At 40.4% G+C, this 19,249-nt stretch overlaps 1 long non-coding RNA gene across 1 annotated transcript in view; it reads right to left on the bottom strand.

The window, feature by feature from the left end:
* Positions 1–19,249, bottom strand: part of LOC113620003 (uncharacterized) — a 49,705-nt gene that overhangs the window by 9,674 nt on the left and 20,782 nt on the right. Inside the window, exons 5-7 of the long non-coding RNA XR_003432611.1 lie at positions 18,922–19,105; positions 18,587–18,627; positions 10,132–10,234 (exon numbers count right to left, since the gene is read on the bottom strand). This is a non-coding gene — a long non-coding RNA (uncharacterized LOC113620003). The remainder of the gene's footprint in view (positions 1–10,131; positions 10,235–18,586; positions 18,628–18,921; positions 19,106–19,249) is intronic.

Here is a 19,249-nt window from a genome sequence, read left to right as displayed (position 1 = left end):
CACTGGGTCATAGTGCATGTCAGTGTTACAAAAACAGTTATGAATCGCCTTAAGCAAAGCAAATCCATCTGTGCACCTTTGCGTGCTACTTCAAAGCCACCCGACCATCTAAAGTTAAACTTCTTAGGATTAAACAGACTACAAGGTTGAGGCGCAGCGAGTGTCACTTTTAACCTCTAGCAAATGTTCACAGCCCAGTGGCAAACTCCTCCCAAACAACATTTCTAATGGGAGGGTGACAGACTTCTAACTAAAGCAGTTCCTGTGTGCCACTATAATAACCTATTCCTTTTGATTGCATTTATTTTTAATGATTATTTTCCCTGCGTGCCAATCCAACCTGTGCTGCCAGCCCAGAAAGAGGGGGAGGGGAGGAAGCCCGGACCAAGAACGTTGTCTTGGGCTGCACTGCCACCTAGAGGTACTACTGAAGAACTGACACATTGCTCTTCAAAGAGCAGTGGCCGGCTGTTTGGTTAAAAGGGGACATTTCTCCCACTGCGTGGGGCTGGGTAAAATAACTGAAATGATTCCTTCAGCTTCACTTAAACAAAATATATTATAAAATATACAATCATAAGATATATAATAATTTTTCACTGAAAACACCCATGGTGGCCCTAAAGAGGAAGATCCTTTAAAGAATGGTTCTGAGGAGCTCTTGGAAAATAACACAGTTATTTTCATTACAACAGTTAGCTTTGCAGCTTGAACTGAATAGCTGGAAAATCATTTGGAAATGGATTGTTACAAAAGTCTGAATAGGTCCATCTGGTCAGAACTACACTTCAATTGCAAAAATGAAATTTATTCAAAAGTTATTCAGGTTCAAATCAGAAGCCAGGGAGTACTGTGGACATAGAAAAAAGGACAAGGCTGATGATGTCTTATTGATTACTGAAGTTCTGCAAATGACAGAATCTGACGGGTGTATTCCTAATTGTCATTATTTCAAGGGCAAACTCAAAAGTCTGTTGTTGACAAGGTCTTTGACTTTCTCCTCAGGCAATGTCAGCCTGTACACAAATGCAAGCCATTTTAAATAAACTTGAAGAACTTGTATTTCGTGAGGACGTTATTTCCAAAGGATTAATGCAATAAACACACAAGTTAGTAAAAAGATAATTTAGGCAGGCTTTTGGAGAGGTAATGATTTAGTCAACATTACTAATGATACTTGCAATAAAAGAGGGGCAAAAGCCAGAGACAAATCATTCAAGAGCTTGGGGATTTTCAGCTACAATCTCTTTGTGACATTTTAAGCCAAGAACTATAGGCTCCTCTTTGAATTGAAGGAGCACAGGTATGTTCAGGAACACACCCCAGGACCACAGACTGTGTGGCTCCCTTCGTTTGCATCATTTCTCCGAGATCAAAAAACCTAGGGTTTTGATGTTGAAAGAACAAGAGAGCAAAGAGACACAAAAAAGAAAAAACATGTATTTTGCCGTGCAAAAATCCTATTACCCCTACAAATACAAAATTCAATATTAGGCAAATTAATAGTTCAACTCATTGGAAGATGGTTATTTTCAGAAGGGCAAAACAGCACAGTCAAAATAACTGTTTACATTTTTGAGTACTTACAATGGTCCTGGTGCTATCTCAGGGCTTTACTGATTTGGTCCTCAAGCAACGGAGTGGACACTATCACATCCCCATTTTACAGATGAGGACAGTGAGGTCCAGAGAGGTTAAACAAACTTAACGATAGAGCCTAGATCACCAGGTAGTTAGTCTGTCTCCAGAGTCTGTACTCGTAAATACCATGCTAAGCTATCTCATTAAAGAACATTTTTTATCGGACAACACAAGAAACTACAGCTTCTCCCAGTGCAATTGTTCAAGATGATGCCTCCAATTGATGTAAGTCATTGCCTTCCTAGGGACCACTCCTGCTGCCACTTCTGTAGGCTTCCTTTCCTGCTCAGATGCCCATTCAGGTCAGATCACCTCACTAAGAGCAGAGGCCATAAACCCTATCAGTGTTCAGGACCTAATGGCTTTCTCTCGTGGATCCTTCTCTGGTTGGAGCTGAGCCAGCCCATTCTTCAGCCACCCCACAAGGAATTTCCTTTTCCCACCAGAGTCCACATGTGCCTTCCCCTCCCAGGCCTTGGGCAAAGGTGATTTTCTGAAGTCAATTCAGTATCCTGTCTGAGGTAGGTACTCAATAAACATTTGAATAGTATCAGAGGCGGTTCCTGGCAGCTCTTCTAACCTCACCCAAGATCCCTGATGGCTGAAGATAGAAAGTGGTCAATGGCCTACAGGCATTCATTGTTTTCCCCAAGATGCCCTCTGAAAAAATTGAAACACTGAAAAGTCTCAAAATAAGGATTTTACTGGTTCAAAAAAAAATCAGGGATTCCCTGGTGGCGCAGTGGTTGAGAATCCGCCTGCCAATGCAGGGGACATGGGTTCGATCCCTGGTCTGGGAAGATTCGCACACGCCTCGGAGCAACTAAGCCCGTGCGCCACAACTACTGAGCCTGTGCTCTAGAGCCCGCAAGCCGAAGCCCACGTGCCCAGCGCCCATGCTCCACAACAAGAGAAGCCACCGCAATGAGCAGCCCCCGCTCACCGCAACTAGAGAAAGCCCGTGTGCAGCAATGAAGACCCAACGAAGCCAAAAATAAATAAGTGAATAAATTTTTTAAAAAAATCAGCCACGAGAAATAAGACTCATCTGCGAATGTCATTAAACTAAACGCCTCTTTGCTGTAGATCCTTTCCAGTGAGGGTGAAAGGGAGGTCATTTAACTAACCCCCAGAAGCTGCCCTGATAATGCAACATGTTCAGTTGGTTTGATTGTTAAATTTTATGCTATCAGGATATGATAAAATCTAAATTATCCATAGGGTTGGGGAAAAGGAAAGTAGAGGGAAATGAAATTCCCAGGCACATCCCTAAAATGAATCCCATTGGACCATAGCTTCTGTTTCTCTGGTTCAGAAGTATTGAATGAATGAATGAACAAAAGAACCAACAAATCAACCAATGAAGAAACAACTGAATGAAGAAACCAAGATGCCCTGGGCCAATCAAAGGTAAAAAGGTCACCACAGGCAGCCCCAGTAGTACATCTACACAGTGGACGACCACGTAGACCATTCCCTCCCTGCGCCTAAGCAGTGGCTGCTGCCAAGAGAGGCCTGTTGTCTAGCGACCTGGCTGGCCTGGCCAGGCGTCGGCGGGCTCCAGCAAGCTGAGCTCCGCAGAGCCAGAGAACGTGCTTGGCATTGGGCCCAAGAGAGAGCACCAGAGATGGAAGCCAGAGGAGGCTGTCTGAAACAGGTTTTCAGGACAAAGGAGGCCGGAGGTGGGTATTGGGGGTCAAGAGAGAGCCAAGGTGAGGATACAAGAGGCCAGTGAGACAAAGAAGCTTGGGCCAAGCACCTTGGAGGAGATGCGCAGGAGGGCTGTTTGTGCCAGCACCGTAGACCACAAGTATTTTATTTGTTTGGCTGGGCTTTCTCTTTGCTTTGTGTTTATTTTTTAAAATAGGTAATACATGTACATGGAGCAAATCTCAAAAGTTCCCAAAGGGTATACCAAATGGTAATCTCATGCTCACCCTTGGCCATCAGTTCCCCAATTTTCCTCCCCTGAATTTCTTCTGGATACTTCCACAGGTAGCCTTTCCATATATAAGCATAAATGTATCTACATCCTATACATCACAAGCCATATCATATTGTACTTATCAGTCTGTATCTTTCTTTTACATTTACCAGGACATCTTAGAAATGGTTCCATAACAGTATATGTAGACCTGGTTCATCCTGATGGCTGCATAATATTTCTTTGTACAGACACACCACAATTTATCATGTCTTTTCAAAGGTATATTTAGTTCCTGTGCAAACTTTGCTGTAGCAGAGAATGCTGCAATGATACGCATTTTGGATGTGTATGAATGTATCTGTAAAAGTGAAACAGGGAGGTTAATAAAGAGTAAGTGCCTTTTAAGTTGTGATATGTATTGTCAAATTATTCTCCAAAGAGGTGATACAAATTGATATTCCAAATGAGTGTGCCTATTTCCCCAAACACTTGCCAACAAATAGGAAGAGTGAGATAGTATTATTATTTTAATATGTATTTTTCGTATAATGAATGATGCTGTATAAACTTCATATGATAAAAATTGATGGAGACTTTGGGATTTCTTGGCATCTGTGTGCTACAGAGGATTAGACCCATTTCACAAGGCTGTGGGCAAAGGGGCCCATAATCTGGGATCCAAGACACCTGGGTTTGGAATTTGAGATGAGGTTCCGTTGATGGAGCACCTACTATGTGCAGACACACTTGCCCCTCACAACAAGCAGAAACTTGCTCTTCCAGAGTGCTATTATTTGAGAAAAGCTGATTAAATGGCTTTTCTAAAGCTACATGGCTGATAAAGGGAAGAGCTAGGATTGCAATCCAAGTCTGTTGTAACCACACTCTGTGCTCTTTTTGCATCCTGGCATTACTAACTGCTAACTTGGAGCAACAAGGCCAGCAGATCTGAAATCAGAAAACCCAGGTATGTCCATCTGCTACTCACTAGCTGTGCGACCTTGGGTAAACGATAACCTCTTTAGGGGCGGGGGAGGTCCTCAGATTTCTCAAAGAATTTGTCAAAAAGCTGGAGTTGTTACCTTCACGTCCTTCCAGGCCTCAGTCTGTAGTACCTTGTAATATGGCAAAAATTCAGATGTCCTGTAGGGAAAAGAAAAGCAAAAGCCCTGGCCTATGCAAATGCATCATCATCATCTCCTAAAATTTCAGTTGATTATCTTCAAAAACCTCATTTAGAAACAGACCACCCTATTCTAAACTTCGTCCTGAGTGCCACCAGCACGCGTGAAGGAAGCATTTTTCCTCTCTCATTCATCTCCTTAGAAGAGTTCCTCTATAATTTTTTTCCTTTTCTTTTTTCTTCTCCCGCTACCTAAACAGGGAGTCATCTTACGCTTAGAAACCACAACTGAAGACAAATCTTCTTCTACACAACAGTTCATCTGTGTGTTGCTCCCTCATTTTAAACACTTTGAAGGCTTATGACTTTTTTTTGTTGTTATTGTTTCTTAATATATTTCTCTCATTTGGCTTTTTGAATTCCCTGGAGAGGCCCTTACGTTCTGGCTCGATCTGTCCTGAGAAGTGGGAAGCCAGCAGCAGCCTGCAGCCCTCTTCTGCATGGTATGAACAGGCCGGTGAGAGGAAGCAGAAGCAGAGCTCCCCGAAGATCCAGGCTGCCCAGGCCCAGCAAACCCTTCTAGAGAAGAAGGTCATCATGCTCATTACAGAAAAGTGCCTCAAGGAGGAAAACTCTCTGCAAATGAACAGCTCACATTTGTCTAACTCCCCGACGTCACTGTCATGTACCCCATTCATTGATGGTAGATGCCGGGGGCTGGACAACAGTCTAGCAAAGAGCCCGAAAAAACGTCTGCTGTGATCACAGACTAGGTGTCTAGCAATGTGCAAAGTACTTAAACTTTCTTTACCTTTTCACCGAAATTGCTCTTAATATAGATAAGATAGATGAAGAAACTAAAACTCAGAATGAGTTATGTAAATTGCTCACGGGCACAGTTGGAAGTGGCAGAAGTAGACTTCAAGGCCAGGTCTGTCAGCTTGTACCCAGTGACTCCTGTCCCAACTCCTGAGGATTCCTAGGTCGTGAGGTCAGTTCTCATCTAAAGCAGAAATTATCAACGGGGCAATATTGGCCCCAGATGGGACAAACTGCTTCTTGTAACAGTATATAAACAAATTTAAATAGTATATAAACACAGATGTGCATGTAGTATATAAACAAATTTCTAAGATATCTATGGTATAAAATTTCATGTGGGAGGCAACTAGGAAAACATGTCTAAATGACTCTTCAGTGAGAGGATAATGAATAAAAGTTGAGAAACACTGCTCTAGGCATACGCCTGACGCAGGTCTTCTGTGTCTTCTACTGTATCATGCTGCCTCCTATTCGGCCTATTAGGCCGTTTCCATTAGACATATAAACCTCTTCCAATTAAGTGCTGCTAAACTTAAATTATCACTTAGTGAGTAGCTGATTTTAAAATCGAAGCAGCTCATAGTTACCTTACAAAATTTAGGTTGGGAAGCATTCAAGTCAGGCTCTGTCAAGGTGTGAGCACCAACATTTGGGTACAAATCATTTTCTCATTCCGGTCTTACCTCTCCTTGCTGCTCTCTCCTACCCCAGACTTTCCACTGTCTTTCCTCCACCTTCCTCTCTCTTCACGGTCTCCAAAGTCTACACAGGAAATGGTCTGAACTGGGCTTCAGAGGACAAGACCAGCCTGGGTAAGTTCATTAGCACGAAAAGCAGAGCCACTGTGGGTCCCCTCCTCTCTCATTACCAGCTCAACTTTTTACGTGAAATCAGAGCTGGGGAAATGATCACAACTTAATTCAAGCCAACCCAGTAGGAATTTACTGTTTACGAGAGGACCTGGGAAGGGGTGATGCTAGAGTGATGTGGGTCCTCAGGGAGCTGTTGATCTCTGCCCCACATTTTCCCCTTGAATCCCAGCTTTTCAGACAGAACTTTCTTACCCTCTACTATCTGATTTCTTCAGTCCTCTTCATCTTTGCTAAGAACCCCAAAATAACTCCAAACAGAACCCTAAATATTATCGTTGTTCTTTCGGTAATTGAAAATTACTGAAATGTTCAATAGTTCTCTGAGGCTGATCTCAATGGCTGCCTGATTCCAAAGACTTATTTCCTCTCCCCACAGTGTTTCCTGCCATCACTGCGTGCATTGAAAGGGCAACCACAGATGTCACCATGGATGTCACCTGCCCTCGATTGTTCTGAAAAGTGGATAAACCTGTGTGAATAGGATGGGGGAATCACTAAGGTTCCTAATGGAACTGCTGGACTGTGATCTCCTAGAAGGTAAAACATCGTTCTATGCACCTGTTTGGTCCTCTCTTCCCCAGCACCCTCGCTACTCAAAGCTTCTGGCTGTAGCAGGAATTCTGGAAATGTTTGAGGACTGTATTTGTTTCCTAGGGCGACTATAACAAATTACCACAAACTAGGTGGCTTAAAACAACACAAATGTATTCTCAGTTGTGGAGGCCAGAAGTCCAAAATCAAGGCGTTGGCAGGTCCAGGCTCTCTCTAAAGGCTCTAAGGGTGAATCTGTTCCATGCCTTCCTCTTAGGTTCCGGTGTTGCTGGTGATCCTTGGGGTCCCTTTATTTTGTAGCTGCATCACTCTAACCTCAGACTCCGTCATCACACACTATTCTCCCTACCTGCTTGTCTGCCTTCTCCTCTTCTGATGAGGACACCAGTCACATTGGATTAGGGATCATCCTAGTCAGGTAGGACCTCATCTTAATTTGAATATCTGTAAAGACCCTATTTCCAAGTAAGGTCACATTCACCAATACCAAAGTTTGGGATTTCCATATATCTTCTGGAGGGGATACAATTTGACCCACAATGGTGATTTAATGGAAAAAGCAAGTAAGTGAGTAAGTGCATACTTCACAGAAAGAAGAAAGGAAGGAAGGAAAGAAGAAAAAAGAAAGGAAGAAGAAATGAAAAGGAAAAAACTGGGTTTTTCATAAGATACATATGCTACTTTCGTAAGTTTCATATCAAAAGGAAAAAAGCCATCTCAACTAGGTTTTCTGAATTTATACTCTGATGAGTCACTATGCAATTTGTATTCCTTTATGTAACTGACACACATGAACAGCTCCTTTCCCCTAAGACCTTCGGTTAATTTCCTAGGTCTTTTGCCTACTAGGTTGCTTTTTTTTTTTTAATTACCTGACAGTGAGTGCTTTGCATTAAATACCCCAAGTATTTTAGGTTAAGGTCTAGTTTGGGAAAAAATTTTACTTCTATGCTTAACAGGGGAGTCACTAGTGACTGGGCCATATGCCTCTAGTTGTCCTTTCCTTCTGTGCGTTGAAACAAAAACCCCACACCCTTTGTGCCTTTACCTTTGCACTCAAGAGAAATGGAAGGAAGGGAGGGGAAAAAGCTGGCCCACACTCTCAGCTCCTGGTCCTGCAAAGCAGAAGGAGGAGTGTTGGCTTGAAGACAGGAGCCCTGGACTCTGGGTCCAGCTCTGAAACAACACCAGACAGTCATAGGCTCTCCCCAAATACCAGTTACCTCACCAGTTAAATACAAGGTGCTTAGAATGGATAATCTCTAAAATCCCTCTTAGCACGGGCATTCATTCTATCCTGGGTGTCCACTCACTGCGTCAGGTCCATGGAGAGGAGAGTGTTTCCTCTGCTCACCATCCAGTTGGGAAATCACGAACTGGTTCTTAGGAGAATTTGAGAGCTTCCAATACACAAGACGGAGGGAGAAAAACCCTATAGAAACCATAGTCGTTCCAGAACAAAAACTGAAAGAGACCTGGCCTGCCACAGGGCAAAGGCCATTGAGATGACGACTGTCTTGAATTTGAATGTGAGCATTGGCTACATTGCAATCTTATCTCTCCTTCTGAGGAGTCAAGACAATAGAAAGAAAAGATGTTTCCTATAATTTTTTAAAGTATATATAATAATTATCATCATGAAATATTTTCTTCTCCAAGATCATTTAGACTCAGTAAATCTGGGTGATCTTTAAGACATACTTTGTCTCAGGCAGGGTGCTATAGTGGAAACACTCAAACAGACCTAGGTGGAATCCTACCTCTGCCATTTAGGTCCTTAATCAATTGAGCTAAGTCACTCATCTTGATTAAGCCTGTTTCCTCTTCTGTTAAAACAGGAGTTATTGCAAGGATACAGTGAGAAAATACATAGAAAGCTTGTAGGACACAGTAAACACTTAGGAAATACTTGTTTTTCTGACTAAAATAAGAAAAGTATGTCCTCTTTGTACCTTGCCCAAATCTAAGCTAGACACAAGTCTGGTTGATGCTCTATGGTACCGTCTGGTAGATATCTAGCTCCCTTTATGATAGAGCACCTGCACAAGGTCAGCTGTACATGCTGTGATGTGTATTTTTAGTCGTTCATCTGTGTACTTGTCCAGTGCTCCCACTGAAATCCCATCGAGTCTACAATCTCTGGAGTTATAAACTCCTCAAAGGACCATATCCATTTACAGCCATTTGAACAGCCTCTAAAATGATAAGAGGCACAGAGTACACATTAACCCAATGGATGGTGGAGAAGCCCACGGGAACACACATTCTCCCAGTCACTACACAGCTGGAATTTATCAATGGCTCCATTCTCTCCAGCAGCAGAGGAGATGGCCTCTTTTGTGATCTTGTCAACTAAGTGATATGTTCTTCAGGAACAGGAAGCATATCTTTTTTTGTTTGTTTTTCTTTCTGCCCAACCTTTCAGAGAGTATTTCCTCTAACCGAGGCTGTGTGTTTATTTGGCCAGCTCTATGTCAGGTTGTGGTCATTTAGATAAACTTAATGTTTGAAATAATAAATGCTCATTTCCTATTTTCAAAAAGCACTTATGGGCTTCCCTGGTGGCACAGTGGTTAAGAATCCACCTGCCAATGCAGGGGACATGGGTTCGAGCCCTGGTCTGGGAAGATCCCACATACCGCGGAGCAACTAAGCCCATGCGCCACAACTACTGAGCCTGCACTCTAGAGCCCACGAGCCACAACTACTGAGCCCGTGTGCCACAACTACTGAAGCCCGTGTGCTAGAGCCCGTGCTCAGCAACAAGAGAAGCCACTGCAATGAGAAGCCTGCGCACTGCAACGAAGAGTAGCCCAAGCTCACCACAACCACAAAAAGCCCGTGCACAGCAACAAAGACCCAACACAGCCAAAAATAAAATATATATAAAATATTTTTAAAATATTTAAAAAATATAAAAAAGCACTTATGAATTTTTTAAAATCACCTCACATACAAATATTAAAAAGGTCTCAAAATATTTGGTGTGTGCTCATTTAGGTTCTCAAAATTAGAAGATTAAAAGGCAAACTATGAGAGAATATAAAGCATTCTTCCTTTTGAAAATTTAAATCACCTAATGACTCTGAAATTGTAAAAAGAAAAAAAATAAAGGTACAAAATTATTGTGATGTTGCAGTAGAGAGACTAATAGCCCACCAAAGTACTAATCCACAGAAACCGTAACATGTTACCTTATTGGCAAAAGGATCACATCTCTGCAGGTGTGATTAACAATCTTGAGATGCAGCGGGTGTCCTGGATTATTCAGGTCATCTCAACAAAATCACACAGGTCCTTACAAGGGAAAGAGCAAGGGAGGAGAGTCAGAACCAGAGAAAGAGATATGAATGCAGAAGAGGAACTTGGAATGATGTCACTGCTGGAGGGCATGGGGGAATGATGTCATGTCATGAGCCAAAGAGTGCAGGCAGCCTCTAAGGAGCTGGAAAAGACAAGGAATGGATTCTCCCTACAGTCTCTAGAAGAAATTCCATCCTGCTGAAACCTTGATTTTAGTCCATGAGACCTATTTTGTACTTGTGGCCTCCAAAACTGTAAAATAATAAGTTTATGTTGCTTTAAGTCATAGAGTTTGTGGTAATTCGTCAGATCAGGAAGAAAAACAAGACAGAATACATAGACTAATTATCTGGGGTTTTGATGTCAAAATTAAGAGATGTTACATGTAAACAAACTAGAAACATTAATGGATTTACAGTCTTTTTTGAGTCTTAGCAGAAAATAATCTTATCTACAGGCTTTGGGTAACTCACAGAATCAGTGAGGCTTAAGAACCCAGTGCAGATTACAGATTATAAGCAGAAACCAAGCAAGGGAAGCTCATCTCAGGGGAATTCAACCACATCAATGCCCCAGAAGGTCTGTGATCCAACCAAGATATTGCCACTGTAGCACCCCCTCTATCATCACTGTGGTGTGAGTGATTTAATAACTACTTTTAAGTCTGTATCACTCCTTTAGAGATAGGTGCTAAGTCTAGGTTATACACATAAGCTGGGGTTTTAGGGGATGGGGAGAGAAAATATTTGTTCCTTTAAGTTTCTCTCAGGATCTGTGGCATTCTCCTTCCCACTAACATTCATGGTGTGGGATTCCCTCTAAAGAAGAAGGGTACTCAGATGCTGGTAGAAAAGAAAGTGACAAATGGCTATCAGAGGGTCTGATAACCTGAATTATCCAGCGTAGTATTTAATCAAGAAATTTAAAATACTATTGTGAAGACCCATTTGTCTACAGTTATGAAAAACATAGGCAAGTGATTAAAATTTTTTTGAATGAAATTCAAATATTTAAATTAGAGAATGTTTGAAAATTGTGTTCCATATAACACTAATCTTCCTCTTCCCTCCCTTTTATTTCTTTCCTTCCTTCCTTCCTTCCTTCCTTCCTTCCTTCCTTCCTTCCTTCCTCCCTCCCTTCCTTCCTTCCTTCCATCCCTCCCTCTCTCCTTCCTTCTGGGCACATCAGTTGAAAATCCAATGAGTAACTCTCTGGAAACAAGGCTTACCAGAGATGGGCAATCTGGGAGGATCTAGTGTGAGCTGGGTACAGGATGTCTGTGGTAATATAAGAGTGAACTTTTCTCTCTCTCTCTCTTTCTCCCCCTTCCTCCCTCCCTCTCTTGTTTTATAGTTTGACACAGCCTCCCACCAAGAGGTAGGAACAGAATATTCCAGTGAGGCAGAATGAACAGCTAATCCAAACAGCATGAAGGGAAGGAAGCAGGAACTTCATCAGCACGTGGAGGCAAGGACAGGAGAGCACAGATGAGAACTAGGGTCAGGCTCACTGCAGCATTCTGTCCTCAGATAAAAAGATGCTATAATGGCACTTGGTGATTTTTTTAATGGACTTTTTATTCTTTTTTTTAATTTTTTTTTTCCTTTCAGTATTACTGAGATACAATTGACATACATCACTGTATAGTTTTAAGGTGCACAGCATAATGATTTGACTTCATGCATCATGAAAGGATTATCACGGTAAGCTTAGTGAACATCTATCATCTCATTTAGATACAAAATTAAAGAAACAGAAAAAAATTTTTCTTGTGATGAGAACTTTTAGGGTTTACTCTCTTAACAATTTTCATGTATAACATTCAGCAGTGTTCGCTATATTTAGATGACAGCTTTCTTAAGTCACACTGTTCCAATCAGGACCAGTATCCTTCTGCAACTGCAAAGTCTCTCATCCTGGGCTCTCCCTTCAGTGTCTCTCTGGGACTTGAACTTCACACCATTCCTGTGCTGAATCTCTTATTTCCTATATTCCATGTCACTTACTCTTCCTTTGTTGGAACAAGTTCTCCAAGAGCTTCTTTTAAAAGTGCATAGAGTATATGAAAGAGAAGGTTTTTGGAGACCTTGAAGATCTTGAAAATGTCATTATTATTGACATTTTCTTGATAGTTTGGCTAGGTACAGAATTAAAGTTTAGAAAGAATTTTCTTTCAGAAGTTTTAAAGCTTTGCTTCATTGCCTTTTGCTTCTAGTGTTTCTGCTGAAATGTGCACAGCCATTCTAATTCTTGTTTCCTGATTTTCTTGCTTCTTCTCTCTGGAAACTTGGACAATTTTCTCCCTAGACATAGGGTCCTAATGATGGTATACTCTATTTTCATCCATTCTTCTGGGTTCTAGACAGGCTCTTTCAATCTAGCAACTCATGTCTTTCAGCTCTGGAAATTTGTCTTATTTTGTCATCCTGCTTTCTCTGTTGTTGCCTTCCAGAACAGCTATTCTTGGATGTTGGCCTTCCTTCCTCTCCTGGTTTCTTTGTGCTTTTCTTTCTGGAAGACTCCTCAAATCTGTCTTCCAAACTCTGTATTGTTTACTTTTTTAACTTTGCTGTCATATTTTCCTTTTTTTTTTTAAAGATCTTTATTGGAGTATAATTGCTTCACAATACTGTTAGTTTCTGTTGTACACCAAAGTGAATCAGCCATATGCATACACATATCCCCATATCCCCTCCCTCTTGAGCCTCCCTCCCATCCTCCCTATCCCACCACACTAGGTCATCACAAAGCACCAAGATGATCTCCCTGTGCTGTGCTGCTGCTTCCCACTAGCTAACTATTTTACATTCGGTAGTGTATATATGTCCATGCTACTGTCACTTCACCCCAGATTCCCCCTCCCAGCCCATGTCCTCAGGTCCATTCTCTATGTCTACATCTTTATTCCTGCCCCAAAACAAGGTTCATCAGTACCATTTTTATTTTTTTAAGATTCCATATATGTGTGTTAGAATACAGTATTTGTTTTTCTCTTTCTGACTTACTTTACTCTGTATGACAGACTCTAGGTCCATCCACCTCACTACAAATAACTCAATTTCTTTCCTTTTATGGCTGAGTAATATTGCATTGTATATATGTGCCACATCTTCTTTATCCATTCACCTGTCGATGGACACTTAGGTTGCTTCCACATCCCGGCTATTGTAAACAGTGCTACAATGAACATTGTGGTACATGACTCTTTTTGAATTATGGTTTTCTCAGGGTATATGCCCAGTAGTGGGATTGCTGGGTCATATGGTAGTTCTATTTTTAGTGTTTTAAGGAAGCTCCATACTGTTCTCCATAGTGGTTGTATCAATTTACATTCCCACCAACAGTGCAGGAGGATTCCCTTTTCACCACACCCTTTCCAGCATTGTTTCTAGATTTTTTGATAATAGCCATTCTGACCGGCATGAGGTGATACCTCATTGTAGTTATGATTTGCATTTCTCTAATTATTACTGATGTTGAGCATCTTTTCATGTGCCTCTTGGCCATCTGTATGTCTTCCTTGGTGAAATGTCTATTTAGGTGTTCCACCCATTTTTGGATTGGGTTATTTGTTTTTTTGATATTGAGTTCCATGAGCTGTTTGTATATTTTGGAGATTAATTCTTTGTCTGTTGTTTCATTTGCAAATATTTTCTCCCATTCTAAGGGCTGTCTTTTGTCTTGTTTATGGTTTCCTTTGCTGTGCAAAAGCTTTTAAGTCCCATTTGTTTTTGTTTTTATTTCCGTTACTCCAGGAGGTGGATCAAAAAAGATCTTGCTGTGGTTTATGTCAAAGAGTGTTTTTCCTATGTTTTCCTCTAAGAGTTTTATAGTGTCTGGTCTTACATTTAGGTCTTTAATCCACTTGTAGTTTATTTTTGTGTATGGTGTTAGGTAGTGTTCTAATTTCATTCTTTTACATGTAGCTGTCCAGTTTTCCCAGCACCACTTATTGAAGAGGCTGTCCTTTCTCCATTGTATGTTCTTGCCTCCCTTGTCGTAAACTAGGTGACTATATGTGCGTGGGGTTATCTCTGGGCATTCTAGACTGTACTGTGGATCTATATTTCTGTTTTTGTGCCAGTACCATACTGTCTTGATAACTGTAGCTTTGTGGTATAGTTTGAAGTCGGGGAGCATGATCCTCCAACTCCGTTTTTCTTCCTTAAGATCACTTTGGTTATTTGGGGTCATTTGTGTTTCCATACAAATTGTAAAATTTTTTGTTCTAATTCTGTGAAGAATGCCATTGGTAGTTTGATAGAGATTGCATTGAATCTGTAGATTGCTTTGAGTAGTATAGTGATTTTCACAATATTGATTCTTCCAATCCAAGAACATGGTATATTTCTCAATCTGTTTATGTCATCTTTGATTTCTTTCATCAATGTTTTATAGTTTTCTGAGTACAAGTCTTTCACCTCCTTAGGCAGGTTTATTCCTTGGTATTTTATTCTTTTTGTTGCAATGGTAAATGGGATTGTTTCCTTAATTTCTCTTTCTGATTTTTCATTGTTGGTGTATAGGAATGCAAGAGATTTCTCTGCATTAATTTTGTATCCTGCAACCTTACCAAGTTCACTGATTAGTAGTTTTCTGGTGGCATCTATAGGGTTTTCTATGTATAATATCATGTCATCCGCAAAGAGTGACAGTTTTACTTCTTCTTTTCCAATTTGTATTCCTTTGCCTTCTCTGACTGCCATGGCTAGGACTTCCAAAACTATGTTGAATAAGAGTGGCGAGAGTGGACATCCTTGTCTTGTTCCTGATCTTAGTGGAAATGTTATCAGTTTTTCACCATTGAGTATGATGCTTGCTGTGGGTTTGTCATAAACGGCCTTTATTATGTTGAAGTAGCTTCCCTCTATGTCCATTTTCTGCAGAGTTTTTATCATAAATGGGTGTTGAATTTTGTCAAAAGCTTTTTCTGCATCTATTGAGATGATCATATGTTTTTTATTCCTTAATTTGTTAATGTGGTGTATCACATCGATGGATTTGCATATATTGAAGAATCCTTGCATCCTTGGGATAAATCCCACTTGATTATGGTGTATGATCCTTTTAATGTTTGTTGGATTCTGTTTGCTAGTATTTTGTTCAGGATTTTTGCATCTATGTTCATCAGTGATATTGGCCTATAATTTTCTTTTTTTGTGCTATCTTTTTCTGATTTTGGTATCAGGGTTATGGTGGCTTTGTAGAATGAAGTTAGGAGTGTTTCTCCCTCTGCAATTTTTTGGAAGAGTTTGAGAAGGATGGGTGTTAGCTCTTCTCTAAATGTTTGATAGAATTCACCTGTGAAGCCATCTAGTCCTGGACTTTTGTTTGTTTCAAGATTTTTTAATCACAGTTTCAATTTCATTACTTGTGATAGGTCTGTTTATATTTTCTAATTCTTCCTGGTTCTTGGAAAATTGTACCTTTCCAACAATTTGTCCATTTCTTCGTGGTTGTCCATTTTATTGGCATATAGTTGTTTGTAGTAGTCTCTTATTATCCTTTGTATTTCTGTGTCAGTTGTGATTTCTCCTTTTTCATTTCTAATTTTATTGATTTGCGTCCTCTCCCTTTTTTTCTTGATGAGTCTGGCTAAGGGTTTATCAATTTTGTTTATCTTCTCAAAGAACCAGCTTTTAGTTTTATTGATCTTTACTACGTTTTCTTCGTTTCTATTTCATTTATTTCTGCTCTGATTTTTATAATTTCTTTCCTTCTACTGACTTTGGGTTTTCTTTGTTCTTCTTTCTCTAGTTGTTTTAAGTGTAGGGTTAGATTGTTTATTTGAAATTTTTCTTGTTTCTTGAGGTGAGATTGAATTGCTATAAACTTCCCTCTTAGAACTGCTTTTGCTGCATGCCATAGGTTTTGGGTCGTCATGTTTTCATTGTCATTTCTTTCTATGTATTTTTTTAATTTCTTCTTCGATTTCTTCAGTGATCTCTTGGTTATTTAGTAGCCCACTGTCTAGCCTCCATGTATTTGTGTTTTTTACAGTTTTTTTCTTGTAATTGATTTCCAATCTCATAGTGCTGTGGTCAGAAAAGATGCTTGATATGATTTCAATTTTCTTAAATTTTCTGATTTGTGACCCAAGATGTGATCTATCCTAGAGAACGTTCTGTATGCATTTGAGAAGAAAGTGTATTCTGCCACTTTTGGGTGGAATGTTCTATAAATATCAATTAAATCTATCTGGTCTATTGTGTCATTTAAAGCTCGTGTTTCCTTATTTATTTTCTGTTTGGATGATCTGTCCATTGGTGTAAGTGGCGTGTTAATCTCCCCTACTATGATTGTGTTACTGTCAATTTCCCCTTTTATGGCTGTTATCATTTACCTTATGTATTGAGGGGCTCCTATGTTGGATGCATAAACGTTTATAATTGTTATATCTTCTTCTTGGATTGATCCTTTGATCATTAGGTAGTGTCCTTCTTTCTCTCTTGTAATAGTCTTTATTTTAAAGTCTATTTTATCAGGTATGGGTATTGCTACTCCAGCTTTCTTTTGATTTCCATCTGCATGGAATATCTCTTTCTATCCCTTCACCTTCAGTCTGTATGTGTCCCTAGGTCTGAAGTGGGTCTCTTGTAGACAGCATATATATGCGTCTTGTTTTTGTATCCATTCAGCCAGTCTGTGTCTTTTGGTTGGGGCATTTAATCCATTTACATTCAAGGTTATTATTGATATGTATGTTCCTATTACCATTTTCTTAATTGTTTTGGGTTTGTTTTTGTGGGTCTTGTTCTTCTCTTGTGCTTCCCACCTAGAGAAGTTTCTTTAGCATTTGTTGTAAAGCTGGTTTGGTGGTACTTAATTCTCTTAGCTTTTGCTTGTCTGAAAACCTTTTGATTTTTCCATCGAATCTGAATGAGATCTTTGCTGGGTAATCTTGGTTGTAGGGTTTTCTCTTTCATCACTTCAAGTATATCCTGCCACTCCCTTCTGGCCTGCAGAGTTTCTGCTGAAAAATCAGCTGATAACCTTATGGGGATTCCTTTATATGTTATTTTTTGTTTTTCCCTTGCTGCCCTTTTTTCTTTGAATTTAATTTTTGTTAGTTTGATTAATATGTGTCTTGGTGTGTTATTCCTAGGGTTTATCCTATATGGGACTTTCTATGCTTCCTGGACTTGGGTGACTATTTCCTTTCCCATGTTAGGGAAGTTTTCCACTATAATCTCTTCAAATATTTTCTCAGATCCTTTCTTTTTCTCTCCTTCTGGGACCACTATAATTCAAATGTTGCTGTGTTTAGTGTTATCCCAGAGGTCTCTGAGATTGTCTTCAATTCTTTTCTCCTTATTCTGCTCCTCGGCAGTTATTTCCATCATTTTGTCTTCCAGCTCACTTATTCGTTCTTCTGCCTCAGTTATTCTGTTATTGATTCCTTCTCATGTATTTTTCATTTCAGTTATTGTGCTGTTCATCTCTGTTTGTTCTTTAGTTCTTCTAGATCTTTTTTAAACATTTCTTGTATTTTCTCAATCTGTGCCTCCATTCTATTTCTGAGATTCTGGATCATCTTTACGATCATTACGCTGAATTCTTTTTCAGGGAGATTGCCTATTTCCTCTTATTTGGTATTGTAGGTTTTTACCCTGCTCCTTCATCTGTGACATATTTTCTTGCCATGTTTTTTTTTTTTTTTTAAATGAGTGGGATTGTCTTCCTGTCTTACTGGTTGTTTGGCCTGAGGCTTCCAACACTGGAGTTTGTAGGCTGTTGGGTAGAGCTGGGTCTTGAGGCTGAGATGAGGACCTCCGTGAGACCTCACTCTGATGAATATTCCCTGGGGTCTGAGGTTCTCTGTTAAGTCCAGTGGTTCCAACAGAGAGCCCCCACCACAGGAGCTTCGGCCCAACCCCCGGTGGTTCACTTGGGGGTTCCTCCCGTCTCTGTGGGCGTCAGGGTCCCTCACCAGTGGCTGGCAGGTGCCCTAGTTGTAGGGAGACATTAACTCGGTGTCTTTCCGCACGACCATCTTGACTCTGCCCCCTGTTTTTAATTTCTAAGAGCTTATTTTTGCTCTGTGAATGTTCCTTATTGATAGTACCTTGTTCTTGTTTCATGGCTGTGATAGTTTTGTCTACCTCTCTAAATATATTAATGATAGCTTTTTTTTCCCTCCATAAGCTCTATTCCCCCCACATTGATATTTTTCTGTTTATTTGGTCTCCATTTTCCACGTTAGAGGCCTTCCACAAAAATCCAGTGATCCTTCGATTGTTCAGGGGAGCTAAAATCCTGATTGAAAGCTCTGAGTGATGGGAGCAACTTGGCAACTTTACTGTAGGGTGATGTGGGCAGGGTGCATTTCTTGGGGAGAGGTCTTACCTCTTAGCTGGTCAGTACTCCAGGGAAAAGTCTTTCAATCTCTGGAAGATAAAGGCAACAGTATCCTGAAAGCCGAGTGGGTATTATTAGCTTTTAGCACTGAGCACTCAGATGTTGTTACTTAATTTCTCTGCTTTTTGAATAGTACCAGTATACTCAACTGTGTCCAGTGTAGCCCCCAATCTAGCATCCCTCTCTTTCACTCCAGAAAATACATCTCCAGACTTTGGTCAGAGTAATAGTGGCACAGCCTGGGAGAACAATACTTAAGGATAGAGCTGCTTCTCAAAATGCTTTTCCCCCACCTTCCCTTATACCCCCAGTTCCAGAGGTACCTGCTTCCACCAATTCCTGAGCCTTCTGGAAAATCTTCAGTGTAACTCTAGATTCCTCTCATCTTTCCCCCACTACTGGCTTAGGATTCAGCTTTCTTAGGTTGTTAACTCATTTCCAAATTTTTCATCTGCTCTCCAGTTTCATAATTTTGTTGCTATTGTCTTCTGTCTTTGTGGGTTGTACCTTTAAAAGAAATATCCATTTGACTCTAGTTTCAATGGAGTTTTAGATAGAAGAAAAATCATATACTGTCTCATCCCAGAAAACATTCAATATTTCTGATTCTTAACCCAATTTTCCTCAGTCTTTGTACCTTCCTTACTTCCT

This window comes from Aethalodelphis obliquidens, unplaced genomic scaffold (assembly GCF_003676395.1).
Source record: "Aethalodelphis obliquidens isolate GAN/ISIS:26980383/991018 unplaced genomic scaffold, ASM367639v1 scaffold7, whole genome shotgun sequence".
NCBI lineage: Eukaryota > Metazoa > Chordata > Mammalia > Artiodactyla > Delphinidae > Aethalodelphis > Aethalodelphis obliquidens.
This window is presented reverse-complemented; position numbering and strand designations above follow the sequence as displayed.